Here is a 14,576-nt window from a genome sequence, read left to right on the forward strand (position 1 = left end):
AGGAAACGGTTGAAGCGTTCAGTTGGGAAATACTTTTGCACGCGGCTTACTCACCAGACATGGCTCCATCCGATTACTATTTATTTGCATCGATGGGACACGCACTTTCTGACCAGCACTTCACTTCTTACGAAAATGTACGAAAATGCCTCGATGACTGGTTTGCCTCAAAAGAGCGACAGTTTTTTTGGCGTGGCATCCACCAATTGTCAGACAGGTGGGAAAAATGTATAGCTAGCGATGGGCAATACTTCGAATAAAATATTTTTGATCATTTTCATACAATAAACGTGTATTTTCTATACAAAAATTCCGGTTTTATATTTAGATACCTGGTAGTTGCTCTTTACGATTAGTGTAAACTAGATTAAAATCAATCAAATTTATGCATTAACGGTAAACCAAGTTATTATACAATTATTATGTAATATTAGAATGAGGATTTCGTGCGGTTGCGTATTATGAATGGATCTCAAGAGCTAGAGATGCGTAGGAGAAGTAGGCGTGACTGAATATGTCCCGAGATTATCATGTAGGAACAGTTTGCTTGAAGTAAGGGAAATTGTAAAATAAAGAAAGATGTGTTCTTAAATTAGCTCTTAAATTCTTTCATATCGTATCGTCCTTTGTATTTTCATACCGTACCTTTAAATTTCAGAATTATTTTTCATATATCTAACCATGGTGTAACAAAAATTCTTACGGTAGATTTCCATTATCATCTTCCCCTTATGTTTCACACATTTTTCATTCAGATACCCTTAAATTAACTAAGTCAATCTAGACACAATTTCGTATTCTATTTCAATAAGATCAGAAAGAGAATACAGATTTAATAGTTTCAAGTGACTAAACCGCGTGATGATCGAATTACTCGGACGTCGATTAGCGAACAGTTAATTGATTCAGCGAAACTCGATGTTTCCGCGGGCATTTTTCTCTCGTGAGAAAGCCGGCCGCAATAATTAAACGGCGGGCGATCCGCGCTTACACCGCTTGACGCTTTTCATTAAGCTCGAGCGTGTAGCGTAATTGCTTTAGCGTTCCGCGTGTCTCGTTCCCTCGCTGCATACCATCCGCGTCCCCATCCCCAGCATTCACCCGACACGTACTTACGATCCGATAAACTTTCACAGAGAGGGAAAAAGAAGTTGGTTGTTTTCGACCTCGAAAAGCATAGGAGTCTGGTGCGTGCAACGAGCCGTCGTTGCAGAGAATTCGAAAGAAATGGAGGACACTGGGTTGAAAGGGCACGTTCTAGGTTTCAACAAAAGGCTTTCGTGACTACAAGAACGTTCAGAGTGACCTATCAAACGGCTACATCAGTCATTTTCCGGTTAACCGTCTATTTCACAGTGAAAAAGAAAGAAGTAAAGAACGAGAGATACCGAGAGACAAGGTGAACTACCATGGCCTAGGTCCATGGGATTTGAGTGTCTTTTACGAGACCGTTTCGTTGAGTTCGCGAGACCATAGCGGTATCGTTGACCCTCTAAGGATGGGACGGACATAAATAAATTCAGGGATGGCAGAACGTAAAGTTTTATACACAAGGTTTGTGAAATGTTTGGTTACGCTTGCGGGCTACAATGTCGGTAAACCGTGAGGTCGAGAACGCTCTCCATAAATGCAACCGTTCTCTCTTTGGGTTAGATTCTATGTGTAAAAGGAGCTGCTTTATAGAATGATAAACGCGCACCTTTTTGTTCATTTAAGACATTGATCGTTTAAATTTCGAAAACAGTTATTTGTATCATTGAAATAACGAGAATCTTTGTAGAGATTTCTGTAAATCGTACTCGCAATCGTATCATATCTTCCGAAAGACAAGAGTTTAGTTTTAATTATCGATAATAGCTAACAGTTCCGTTCGTTAAAATCTTCTGTTTAGGACTAGACTCTCCATTCACTTCTTAAATAGAAATTAATCGATCGATATATCATTCCACTATGAATTATATATTCAATATCTGTTTAATGAATAACGAATCACTGATTCTATAGAATAAAAAAGTACACAAATATTCTATTTGTTATAATCATAAAATGGAGAGAATATTTATTGTCTCTTAAATGAACTCTGAATCACTTAATAAAGTATGGCAAACACTTTCGCTACATGAAGAACAAAGAAACTAAAAACAGGACGATAGAAAATGAGGCAGCAGCCAATTTGAGCATCGCTGACGCACAATGTTGCTCGCGAATCGCGTGTCGCGATCTGTTGCGCTATAAATACCGAAGGATCGCTGATAGAGATGCGAAACATCGTAGCACGCGACCAATACCACTTTGCCACTCCCATAAAGCAACCGAACCCATCGACTATACAATTTACATTCGTGAATTCTCCTCGGGTCACACTGGATCGCCGTCCGATCGCTCGCAGCATATGGTCGAACAGTTAATATCGATATGGCAGTGCGACGACAAAAGTATACTCGATAGAAGCGAAGATGAAAAGGCGGCGCCGAGGGATGGATCGGCGTGCGGTTATTCGACGAGCGTGCGAGGCCACTTCTGCACAGTTTCCGTGGCATTCGCGTCTTACAGGCAATGAAACATATCGATGAAATGTCCTTTTACCCTGGTCTAGATGACGAAACTTTATCATTGGGGAACAAACCCGATCAGAATGTTTTTCCTCGACATTTACTGTCAATCTTACAACCTACATTTATTCTCGTTGTGGGACGAACACGCGGTTTGATCACCGAATGGTCGTTTTGTCGCCGTTTTGTTAGCTCATTATGCTGGATTGGCATCTTCGTGAGGTTCGATGTTCCTCTTTAACTTTTTGAAAAGTGTTATGTATGTTATATATGTTGTTGTGGTTTATACAGAACTGTTTTTTATGTTTATGAGGTTACGGAAAGTTTTATCGTTTTTATTCATCGAAAGCAAAAGGAATCAGCTGTTTTAAATGAAATTTTTACGAAGTAGTTTCCAATATAATCTTTCTAATTCGCTGTTACTTCTGCTTAGCGTCAACCATCTATCTGGTGATTTTCGACAAATAATATTGTAAATATACAAGCGTAATCTGAGAATAGAATTTTTTAATCAACCTAGTAAAATGCTATAACGCAAAGTACGTGATTTCAAAGAAAAAGCACCATTTTTTCGGATAAATAGTTGATTCTCAGTAACGCCCTAGAACGTCACGCACTTGAAACTTGCCATCCGGGAGAATGCACTTTTCCGAGTGCTCTTTCCGCTGCTCTTCCTTGCGTCGTTGCCATATAAGCGAGCATTTCCGTAATCCCAGTCTTTCTGTATTATTTAATTTCTTCTTGTTCTTATTCGTTCCTCTCGCTTTCGGTTTACGTTTAGCCCCCCTGGCCACCCCTTTCTCTTCACTCGGTTTCTGCATATTTACGTTTTAAATAACCTTTCATGTGCTCACGCTTTTTGTTGCGCGACTCTCTTCCCAGATGGGAATAAAGACTTTATTCTATTCCGCTTCAGTTTATCCCGCTTATATCTGCACGTTCCGTATCTACTGATTCAACACGCTGTCCTGGCATCATTATGAGCGTGCACAAATACTATGAACGTGCATAAACACTATAGATCCAGGTAGATCCAGGTAAATTATCGGTCGGGCGAACCGGTTACGAAAGACGTGTAGCCCGAACGAAGGGGCGACCCGATCGGAATTGCTAATTAGGCGCGTGTAAAATTACTGTAAATCGACGAGCCCACTATTACCGTAAACAGCCTATCCTGCCCGAGAATATTTCACCGTAGGGGGGACCCGGCGAAGCGTTTATCTTCGCGGACGAGATTTAAACGCATACTATCCGCAAACGATTTTCCATTCCGGTCGGTGAACGCGTGTTCGATCGCCGGGGATGCCAGAGGCGACGCTGTTTCGAATCTTTCCAGAGAAGCTGAGCGAGAAGGGTTGTTCGCTGCGATGTAACTAAAGACAGATCACAAACTGGGAAAGGAAGTTCTGCGTACTTTGAGAAGATTAACTTCTTGCTATGGTGCGTGTATACTTGGAGTCACGATGGTGGATGTTTGTTTTTCTGGCTCGTTTCAAGTTTGAAGGTATATTCTAAGATGTTTTATCTCTATTCAAGATATCATAGATTCTTGTCTATTATTAGGAAAACGTTAACAATCTTTAGAAAAATGTCAATTGTCTTGAAAACTCAAAACAGTACAGGGGAAAAGTTATGAGTCGTAATATCGGTTAGCCTGAACCAAATAACTTTGCCTTGACACAATTTTTTGTATCACGAAAATAACTAAAATGCCAAGGAATCTAAAAGAAAGAAAATACTTGATTAAATATCAAGGGGAACATTCAATATCGCAATCATAGAAGAATCATCAAGAACCACCAAGAATCGGAAGATCGTAAATTTGTCATCGATACACGATTTGATTTTCTATAATCCTTCATGGTTGCATCGTAATTACTGGCACCAGAAAGATTAAATTACGTCGTGCTTTATCCATATTACCAAAGATCCAATAGTTTGTTTGAAGAGAATATCACGCGGAGCAGACCCTGGCGTTACGATAAATATTCGAAACGTCTAGAATTTCAGATTCATGAAGTTCGAGCGCGGCGTATGAATTACTGGGAAGAAGTGGTGGAAGTTTAATCGGGATACGCGTCCTTGATATCGGCCGGCGGGAAACGCAGGCGCAGCGTACCACGCGCCTCCGCTTGAAATTATACCGTGGCTCGTTCCGTTCCTCCAGAGACTACAAATCGTTCGAGAGTATCAAGATTTCACGCAGTCCTTGCTCCACTTTCCCCTCTTTCTCCTTCTCTCCGCCAACTCTCTCACCCCCGCACGCCTTTCAATTACCGTAATTTTCGTTATAAATTTATCTCGTTGTAAAAACGTTTTATTACGCAATCCGCACGATTTAATGCCGGCACCGATTTCGTGCGTTCCCGCCCGTCCATAGATCTTGCTCGATGGTTTGCAATAAAGGAGGATACATTCAGCTGAAATTGACGGCGATACTGTTTATCGCGCTTGAAAGTTATATTTCGATTTCTGTCGGGCAAATGGACCGTTCTTTTCCAGATCGTAAAGATTTCCTTCCACTCCTTTTATGGACTCTGGACTTGTTAATTTTCTTATGAATGAAAGAATCCGGATCTATTACTTGGAATCGGAGTATCATGTAAATTTTGTATAATCCCGAAGTATCTTGAGATGATTTTTAACGTGATTTTGTGATTCGCCTTAACGTAAATGGCCTTGAACGTTCTTTTATGATCTCTTTGAATGACCACAACAAACAATTATAGGAATTTGTTGTGAATCTTTATGCATGTACTTCGAAGATACGATAGAATTTTATATAGTACTTTTAAAAATAGATGGCCAAATAAGAAATGGCTAGGAGATCGCTCTGGTTCTCGCGAATTCTCTGTCATTAAATGTAACAGTTTCTGACGGCATAGTTATTAACAGTAACAGTCAGCCATGTAATTAATATCTGTATTCTTATTAGTTCCTGAAATCCCACGGTAGACAGCGTTGATGCTATTATTCATTACACGTGATCATCGAATCTCTACATGGTCTAAACATACTACTACCTCGTTATATTCATCAACCCGTAATCTCGTACTCTTTTGATGAAACAGTGCAAACGATCCTCATAAAAGCGACACTTCCTAACATCCTATCAAACAATCCTTCTTATTCATTCTAACCCAATCTAAAACTATTGTTGTTCGCTATTAAAAGGGATTGTAAAGGACTAAAAATAAATAAACAACAAAAACAAAAATATCAGAAACGTGACCGCGCATCGAAAATAGAGGTGGCTACAGTTCGATTTCGGCATTGTCTGCCGTCAAAGGCAAGCAGGAAGGGTATTTGCTGTAAAGTCGGCGCGTAAAATGACGTATGGAACAACTGATGCATAAAAGACAAACATAAAGTCCGGGTAAAAGAGAATCCTACCTGGTGTGGCTGCAGGGTGTCAGGGATAGGCCGTGGTGTGCTATTAGCCAGCCGTGCTTACGGGGCGCATAAGCGCAACCTCCACCTCCGAGCTACTCCGGCTTTGTCTCTGCATCCTGAAAAAGCGAGAAATAAGCGAAATGAGTTTTATGCTGTGGAGAGTCGCGCCACTGCGTGACAAAGTACTTACGCGTCGTCCTCGGGACCAGCGACCGACTGTCGTTCGCTTTCCCGACGATATTACGAAATTTATATCGCTTGCGTTATTCTGACTGACGTGCAATACATAGGAAGATTGCTTTGTTTCAATGTTGATACCGAGATTTATAGCATGGAAAACGAGAAAAGGATTAATTCATACTTCAAACTGGTAATGAACCTTATTCAGAATACAATGAGGTTGTAAGTCGTGTTCTATGTTGCATGGTATAGTCTATTGCACGCCAGGATAATCAACCGTATCACATATTTAAGTTATCAGTTCTCAGCGTTTTAATACATTTGTAAAATAGAGTAGAATGAAATTTTATCATTTTTTATATGTAATACTTGGCTTGCATAAATTTGCTAATTTGTCCTGGTTCTCGTATAATAAAGAGATCACGAATATTTTCAATTAAACGAATAAGTACAGCCTTCTTTATGTTATATAAACTACGGATAAGCCACACGTACAATCATTTCTGAGTTGCAGTATAGTTACACTTAACGGAATCGCATAATATTCTAACGGGCGGGAACACTTTCAAATTGACGTTTAACAAACATGACTTCTGTAATGAACGGGCCGAACTCTGAATAAACATGCAAATCAGCGGCCCACCCTCGTCGGTGAAGACGCTCTTCAACTCGGATAATATACATAGTGCAAGGGTTCTGAATTCCAGCGACCCTCTGTGGTTCGAAATCACGTTATATACTCGGAAACACATGATACACCATATCCCAGATACACGTCTGTGTCCAAGTCGACGGTTTAGCCCGACTAAAATCGATCGTTTGTCAAATTCGAAAAGCGACAGCGCAAGGTCCGAACACCAGCGCGAAGTTATTAATATTCCTTGTCGGTTCGACGATTTCCTATCGCGCGTAGATACTCGAAGCCCGCTTTGAAATTCTGCCCCGGTCGACCGAACCTTTTTTCTGTTACAATGTCGCTTTTAGATACACGCTGGAAGTTTGATATTGAAAAAAAAAGGAAAAACGAAAGCGGTTCGCCGAGGATTGATGGGCGAGAGTTGCACCCCGCGGGTACAGCGCATCGGTATTCGGCGCAGAGTGTACGATTGAACATCAATATACGTTTTACCCTCGTCCGGCCTTGGTCACGCGGAGGAAGCACGATCGACGCGGAAAAACGGCCAACAATAAGTGGCTGCTGCCATTAGTCTTGGTAACCGTTATGGCACGAAGCGTACGATTGAACTTTTTCAAACGTCCCAGAATTTAGTTCGATTCAATTTCTAGTAATTTCAAGTAATTCCTACGCGTCGTTTCTTCAATTGAATAGTCTTGACAGAAATTGAGTTCTCGGTGGTTGGTAATTACTGATTAACCTTTTGATGTAAGTCAATTTCAGGTAGTTTGCATAGAACCAAATTTTGAAGTGGTAATTGTCACAAATTGTCAGAAGAACGACGGATACTTCCTATGTCAATATAAATAAAATAAAATTCAAAATGTCTCTACGTTTCCATCTCGAACTTCAAAAAAATGAATAAGATGACATAAGGTGACACTTGTCATTGTACATAGGTAAATGCATAATCTACAGGTACGAAGATACGAAATCTGGCGTCAAGAAGTTAAATTTCGAAAATTATGTATGGTCATAAATATTGGTATTTCTAATCTTACATATATTTGAATATAATTGAAAACTATAGCTGTGATATATAAATCGAAATATAAACTTTACATTTTACATTATACCCACGGTAGAGCTTTTCAATTTTTAAATACAAAAGTATAAATTACATTTCAATTCTTCGTCTCTCTTCCCTTTTTTTTATATTTATATTCAAGAACGAATTAAAAGTATACGTTTGATCGCAAAATGAAAGTTGCCCTCGCAATTAATTAAATAAATTACTAGCGACCAGTAAACGTACAGTTTCTTTTTGTCCGCGTTTAAATCCAGCTCGCACAACGCGCCCCGCATAAATAATATAATTCACAACGGAAGCGAGTCGTTTCACTCGTCACACCGTGAACGCGTCTGCGTTCACAGCGTTAATTGTTTTCCAAATTAATTCGTATTCTCTGACATGCAACAGATCAAAGTGTAGCAACGCTGCAAATAACCGGATTGGTTAATAACGGCTACAAATTAGTCAGATGGTTAAATATTTTCATTAACTACTGCGTTGTCGTTGCTTTTCACAGTCGATTGGAACAACAGCCGCGATTAATTAACGATAACGGTTAATGCTTTTCGTCGAATCAAACAACGATTGTTAGGAGATTCAACATTTTCGTTTATACAGACGTTCGTGTAATGGTCATTGGAAGAGAGGAAAGCCAAGTTGCTTGCCATCGTAGGAAAAGTTTATATTGGATTTCATATTTAATGCAACGCACACCGTTGCTACGAGGAAGCTCGCTTCCCAGATAAATTATTTATGTTGGAACGCTTTGTCTCTATCCGACGAACGAGGGTTGGCCCGCATCGACCGAGAATCAGGCACGAAGGAAAGAGGGAGAGAAAATAGGGGATGATCGTCGAGAGACTGCGATAAGCTTCCGATCTGAACGAAAACCGTCCATCCTTTGGGGAACGACTACGATGAAATCTTGCTGAGTCGATGGGTCAACGATATACACGAATGATACTACGGAACGTGCCATAACGTCTCTTCCACGTTAAAAGTTCTACGCGTCGTTATTTTCATGCGAGCCTCATATTTGCTAAATCGGTTAAATTCACAAATCAAGAAGTAGAGAAAATTCATGAAATTATATAAAACAAACTAATTGTATCAATATATCTTAACACTAGAACTATCGATAGTTAACACGAAGCTATTTCTACCAAAACCAATCAAAATGACTGGTCTTTAAAAAATACGCAATAATAGAATATTTTTATATTTATTGATTTATTATTTTCTTACAGAAGGAATTCCATGTTATGTTTTTTTATTTATTTATTTTTATTCACAATTTGTCCAATTTGGACATTTGGTAGAATTTCCATGTTATATAGTACATTTTTGGTATTATTAATCCATCTGAGTCCATGATCCCTAAACGAGGATTGACACATTTATAAAATTGTAGAACCAGTCATTTTGATTGGTGTGGCATTTCTAGTGTTAGCATCTAGCGATCTAGCGATCGATCCAGAATTTTCCCGGTAACTGATATCGTCATATCGAATGATACGCAGTAAATATTTTAAAAACGTGTGGGAAATTGTACAAAACGAGGAAACTGGTTAATTGGAGTTCGATAAATAGATTGCAGAACCCTTTTACACTTTGACGAGTACCAATCATTTTGACTGGTACTGGTATAAGTAGCCTTGATATAAAATTATTTTGAGTTTGAATACATAAAAAACAAAATAAAATTCATTATATTATTCTTTTAGTTATCGTTGCGAAAGTCATTATATCATTGCGAAAGAAAAATATAACATGAAGTAGGAATTTATAAATAAAATTGTAAAACTAGTTAATTTGACTGGTGTCGTAGTTCTAGTATTAAGAGGTCGGCACTAAAATTTTAAAAATTTCAAAAAGTGGAATGAACCACATTGGCCTGTGAATGACTCATGTAAGTACTTTTAAAAAAGACAAAATCTGTTCAGCGATAGATCCAACTGTAAATAACTTCTGTAAAACGACGTGCATGATACGCACAAGATATCGTGGTTCAAAATTACGTTGGGAACAGCGATAACGCGGTGGCCGGTCTGACGACAAACGTCTGACGTAATAAGCAGTCGCGCATTTTGACGCAGACGCTCGCTTAACGATGAATATCCGAGGCTCGATGACGTAATATTCTGACAGTTCGGAACTTTCCGAGATGTTGTTATAACTCTGCGTATACAAGTTTCAACGATACTGTCCCTAAAACTTGTCCGTTTTAGGTATTTGCATATAACAGTACGGGAACAGAAATTCGCAACTGATGGTGGAAGTCATAAAAATCACAGGATCGTTAACGGACGCGTTAATTGTTCGCTAGAGAAATGCATGAATTATTATCTGCTGAAGAGATGATACGTTGAAATGAAACGACTCGCGTCTATAAGGACTTAATCGTCTCGCGCATATCAACTCGCAATTTCACTTCATACCTTTTCATGAGAGAAAAAGTACGAGGAAGATAAAAGGACGATTAAAAAAGAAGTGTAAAACATCGAACAAATGAAGAAAGTGAACGTGACGTTAAAATGAATTTTTATGGGTTCATCGCGATTCGCAGGTCACTGTTGATCGATCTCTTCTTCGGCTGCTTCGCCTGAGGAACGTATATAAATATTATAACAAAGGATTCTTATTCTTCGAAAGTGACGTCGATTAACCTGGCGAACACGTTAACTGCTGCGCAGATTTTATATATTTTGGCCTAAGGGCCACACATAGACTTAAATATACCGTTAACTTTCTCTGACAATATTATTTAGATCATTCATGTCGTTGAACATTTTTTAATTCGTGAAATTTATCTTATTTTAATCGTACTAAAAAATTTAGTAAGAGAATCACCGATAACCACCGTAATAGCCAACGCGTTAATCAGTTAATAGTTAATTAGTTAATAGACCGCAAGTGCTTCGGCTACGAAGTCGAATTCAATATTCTATGGTATTTCATGCGAGCTCGTATCTCCACCGGATTGAGCTTCTCATCGTGTTTTAAGCAGATTAGACAGAGAATCGTTATCCATTAAATATGCTAATATTTTTGAACGGTTCCTGGAAACTCGTCGTTTCGATTTATTTAATTTTCCTAAATTCGCGATGAGATGTCTTATATACGTTGTATTCTTCGCTGTATTATAGCTTCGATGATTGATTTGCACAAACGTGAGAATCGAATACCGATCGTTAATATACAGTGTTGCACGGTTACATGAACATAGTCTCGTAGTTTTCCTTTTTGTCGAGCCGTAAACAATGAGAGCGATTCTTACGCAAACGATGAATGAGGCCATCGATAATGAATTATAATTCATCGATAATCACCTCCTATTTATTTGATATCAGGAAGATAAAATTAAAACGATTCTTGATTCGGTTTCTTTCAGATATTTATTGATTTGTCCATTCAGTCGGGTTATTTTGAGAAATTTTCGTTAATTGTGACATTGATTTACATCTGTTAAATATATCTTCATCCAGGAACTATTTCAGCTGACTGACTGTTTACGAATATAAATAGAAACAGCGACGAGCAGCTAGATTATATACACTAAATTAATTGTCAATTGAATGGAGATTTATTTAATATTCAAAATCGATTCGCACGCCAAACATAAAATATTCTATTTTATATCTTTGATCTATCTTAATATCAGAAATCTTTTTCTTTTAATTTGTATCACACTTTCAGGATCATCGTGCATTAAGGCATCTCAGATTGCATGGAAAGATACCGTAGAAATTCCTGTTCCTTTTTGGGACATGGAACGAACTTATACAAACTTTTACATCAACCACAAAAATATTCCCTTGAACAAAATCCAAGTTTTAAAAAATTCAACACCATCTCTCGCCTAATGATCAGACGTCCAACTACAAGCGCAGCAAGTATGATTGATAGTCCGTCCGTAAGTAACAGTAAATCTTCATTTCCAATTCCCGGATCCTATAGTATGAACGATGAACGTACACCTTCAATAGTTCGAGCAACTTTCTACTATTTATCTTTGTCCGCGAAAACTTTTGTCACGCCACGTAGAAGCATATTTCGATCCCGCTTCGACATTGAATGATTCTACTGAATCGGTTCTCCGATACGGTAGCACGAAAACGAGCGGCAAGCTCGTTTCCGCGAGAATGTCGATTGGAATCCAAATCCGATGGTTAGTGAAAATCAGCTGGCGCCGCAAGCACGAGCGACGCGTGTTCGCTCAACGAGCATGACGCGCGCTTATGACGCGGTCAGCCAGCCGTACTGATATTTCGTGGCAATGACGGAACCGCTCGTTGTCGCTCGCAAACAGAGGAAACAGACGGATACTGCGCCGCGTTCGAAACACCTAACAATTTGTAGTTCGGACACGAATGTGCGCCAGTGCGAAAAAATTGATGGCGCGCTCCGATCGAATCGGAGGACGATTTTAGTTTCTTTAAATTGCTTAGCGAGGCCGCAATATATTTTTCAAATTAAAGGACGTATATACGCGGAACTATCGACGCGCTCATCGATTTATTGCTCGATTAAAATGTGAGTTGACAATTTGTGATGCAATTCTGCTGTAGTGGCACGAGTTTGAAGTTATGTAGGTATCTATGTACAGTTATATGGTATTTTATTAGTATTCTGTCGTGTATTTGTTGTATCTTACTTTATACACGTATCGCTGTAGTAGTGTATATATTTTGTCAGTAGTCTGTAGGCGTTTGTGTGAATTCGCGTTTTTATTAAGTGAAACCAAACTGGATACTCGCTTCTTCTTCGAATTTTATTGCATCGAATATCTTATTTTGAATTTCTAAGATTTTCTAATCTATAGGTGAAGTTCATCAATTAAGGAATCGTGAATTACCAGGATACAATATCCTCCTTGTAAGTAAATAATATTCTAGGTTTAAAATAAAATCTTCGCTGAGATCCTCAAAATTGTACGTGCCAATTTCGGTTTTATTTCAGTAAACAAGTTAAAATTAAAACAGAAATTCACTAATGACTGACCTAAAACTTTAATAGGAAATGAACAAATATTATATTCGTTCTCGAACTTAAAAAATTTGTTAACGATGCACAAAACACGATAAAATAAAAAATAACTCAGAGTATATCAGACTTAAAAGCACAAAAGAATTATGAAGCAAGAGTAGTTTACATTATAATTACAAATTCCTACGTATGCCTGCTTAAAGATCTCTGGTTGAAGAGCCTCGTAACATAGGTTCCCCGGTAACTGTTGGTCGAGGTCGATTATCAAGTAGCTCCGGACGTTCCAGGCAGCCCGAGGCCGGACAATAAACGGCCGCAACTACTTTCTCCCCGTGTCTGACCTGGGACGCCGCTGATTACCGTCGGGCAACGAGCAACAGTAGATTATTACGACAGAGTAATCTTCATTGTCTTTACGTGGGGAATTATACAAATAGTCCTGGTCAAGCCGCAAATATACAAACGAAGTGCAGCTTCGCGGTCGGTGAAAGAAAAAACGAAAGTTTCTACTACGGTTGCGCCGAACGAGCTTCGCTTTACCAACGCAAATAAACTCAAGGTAGAAACGTAACAATAATGGTAACGTTGGTCTAGTGTATAATTAGGTTCACGTTACGTGTTACACGATGGTTGCACACCACGGTTTTCCGCGACATGTTTGCAAATATTTTAGTACTACGAATATCCAACTTTCTACGCCCATATGCGAATTTACAGCTTGCAGTCTATTCCGCGTTTTTATTTCGTTTTGCGTGCGGAAATTTTTGGGATCTTGTTGTAACATCGTTGCAAAACAAACATACGTCAGCGGTGCAATCGCGACGTAATTACTACGATCTTACAGCGCTTAAAAACATATTCTTACAAGCATATTGTCGAGTTTATCATGGAATGCTTGCAACATTATTACAAAGAAAAGAAGATTTCTATGGTAGTATTGCAAGAATAAAATCTTTTATTTATGATGTGCTATGTTATAAATTTCTTGGAAAATTATTGTTGCGATTGAAGAAAGAGATATTTTTGTTATTCTGTAGTAAGATTACAACAACATATCCTTGAAACGGCGTCACATAAAAATTAGTTTAGAACAATTCGTGAAATTGTTAGAAAGCCCAAGGACGATTTTAAGCACACGAAACTATTCTGCGTGATCGGATCTTTCAAAGTAATGCTACACGCGATTCGAAACGATTTGATTGATGTCCTCGAGCAACTAGACTGTACTGATTGCGCCAGGAAAGTCGTGCTTGCACCGATAAACCTTCGATCATTGAAATCGTGTTTTCCAGCTCGTGGTTGCGGTCAAACGGGGGATTTACTAGTAACAGAAGGACAAAGGAACCTAGTGAAAAAAAGCGCACAGTACGAGCGGCCAATTGCGCTTCCGATCGCCTACGATTTATTCAAACCTTTAAATTCACTAGTACACAAAAACCGATTCTCGGAGAATGAATGAAACAAACGAATGAGAGGAAAAGGCTGGTTAAACAACTACTAACGTTTGTAACGTCACTTTTATTGGATTTCAGGAACGATCTCAATAGTTGGCATATAGAAGTCTCGATATTAACGATCCTTCAAGATCCCGACATTAAAGAATGCACGAGGGAAAGGGAAAATCGTCGCGCTAAGGATGGGAAAATAGGTCAGGGGGCAGAGGTCAGGCGCAGAAAAGAAAACGGTCATGGCTGCCTTTAACCCTCCTTTTCTCTGCTCACCGCGTTCCTTCTTTCGCGTACGATCGATCGTCACAGCTCTTAGTTCTCCCTTTCGT

General features: G+C 38.9%; 1 protein-coding gene across 6 annotated transcripts in view; it reads right to left on the bottom strand.

Moving 5' to 3' along the window:
• The window catches only part of LOC126921455 (mucin-5AC-like), a 331,161-nt gene that overhangs the window by 97,191 nt on the left and 219,394 nt on the right, over positions 1-14,576 (bottom strand). For all 6 annotated transcript variants that reach the window (XM_050733059.1, XM_050733060.1, XM_050733057.1 and 3 more), the window contains one exon: positions 5,946-6,061. The gene's annotated coding sequence lies outside the window, so the exon portion shown is untranslated. The remainder of the gene's footprint in view (positions 1-5,945; positions 6,062-14,576) is intronic.

Source organism: Bombus affinis, chromosome 10 (assembly GCF_024516045.1).
Source record: "Bombus affinis isolate iyBomAffi1 chromosome 10, iyBomAffi1.2, whole genome shotgun sequence".
Lineage (NCBI taxonomy): Eukaryota > Metazoa > Arthropoda > Insecta > Hymenoptera > Apidae > Bombus > Bombus affinis.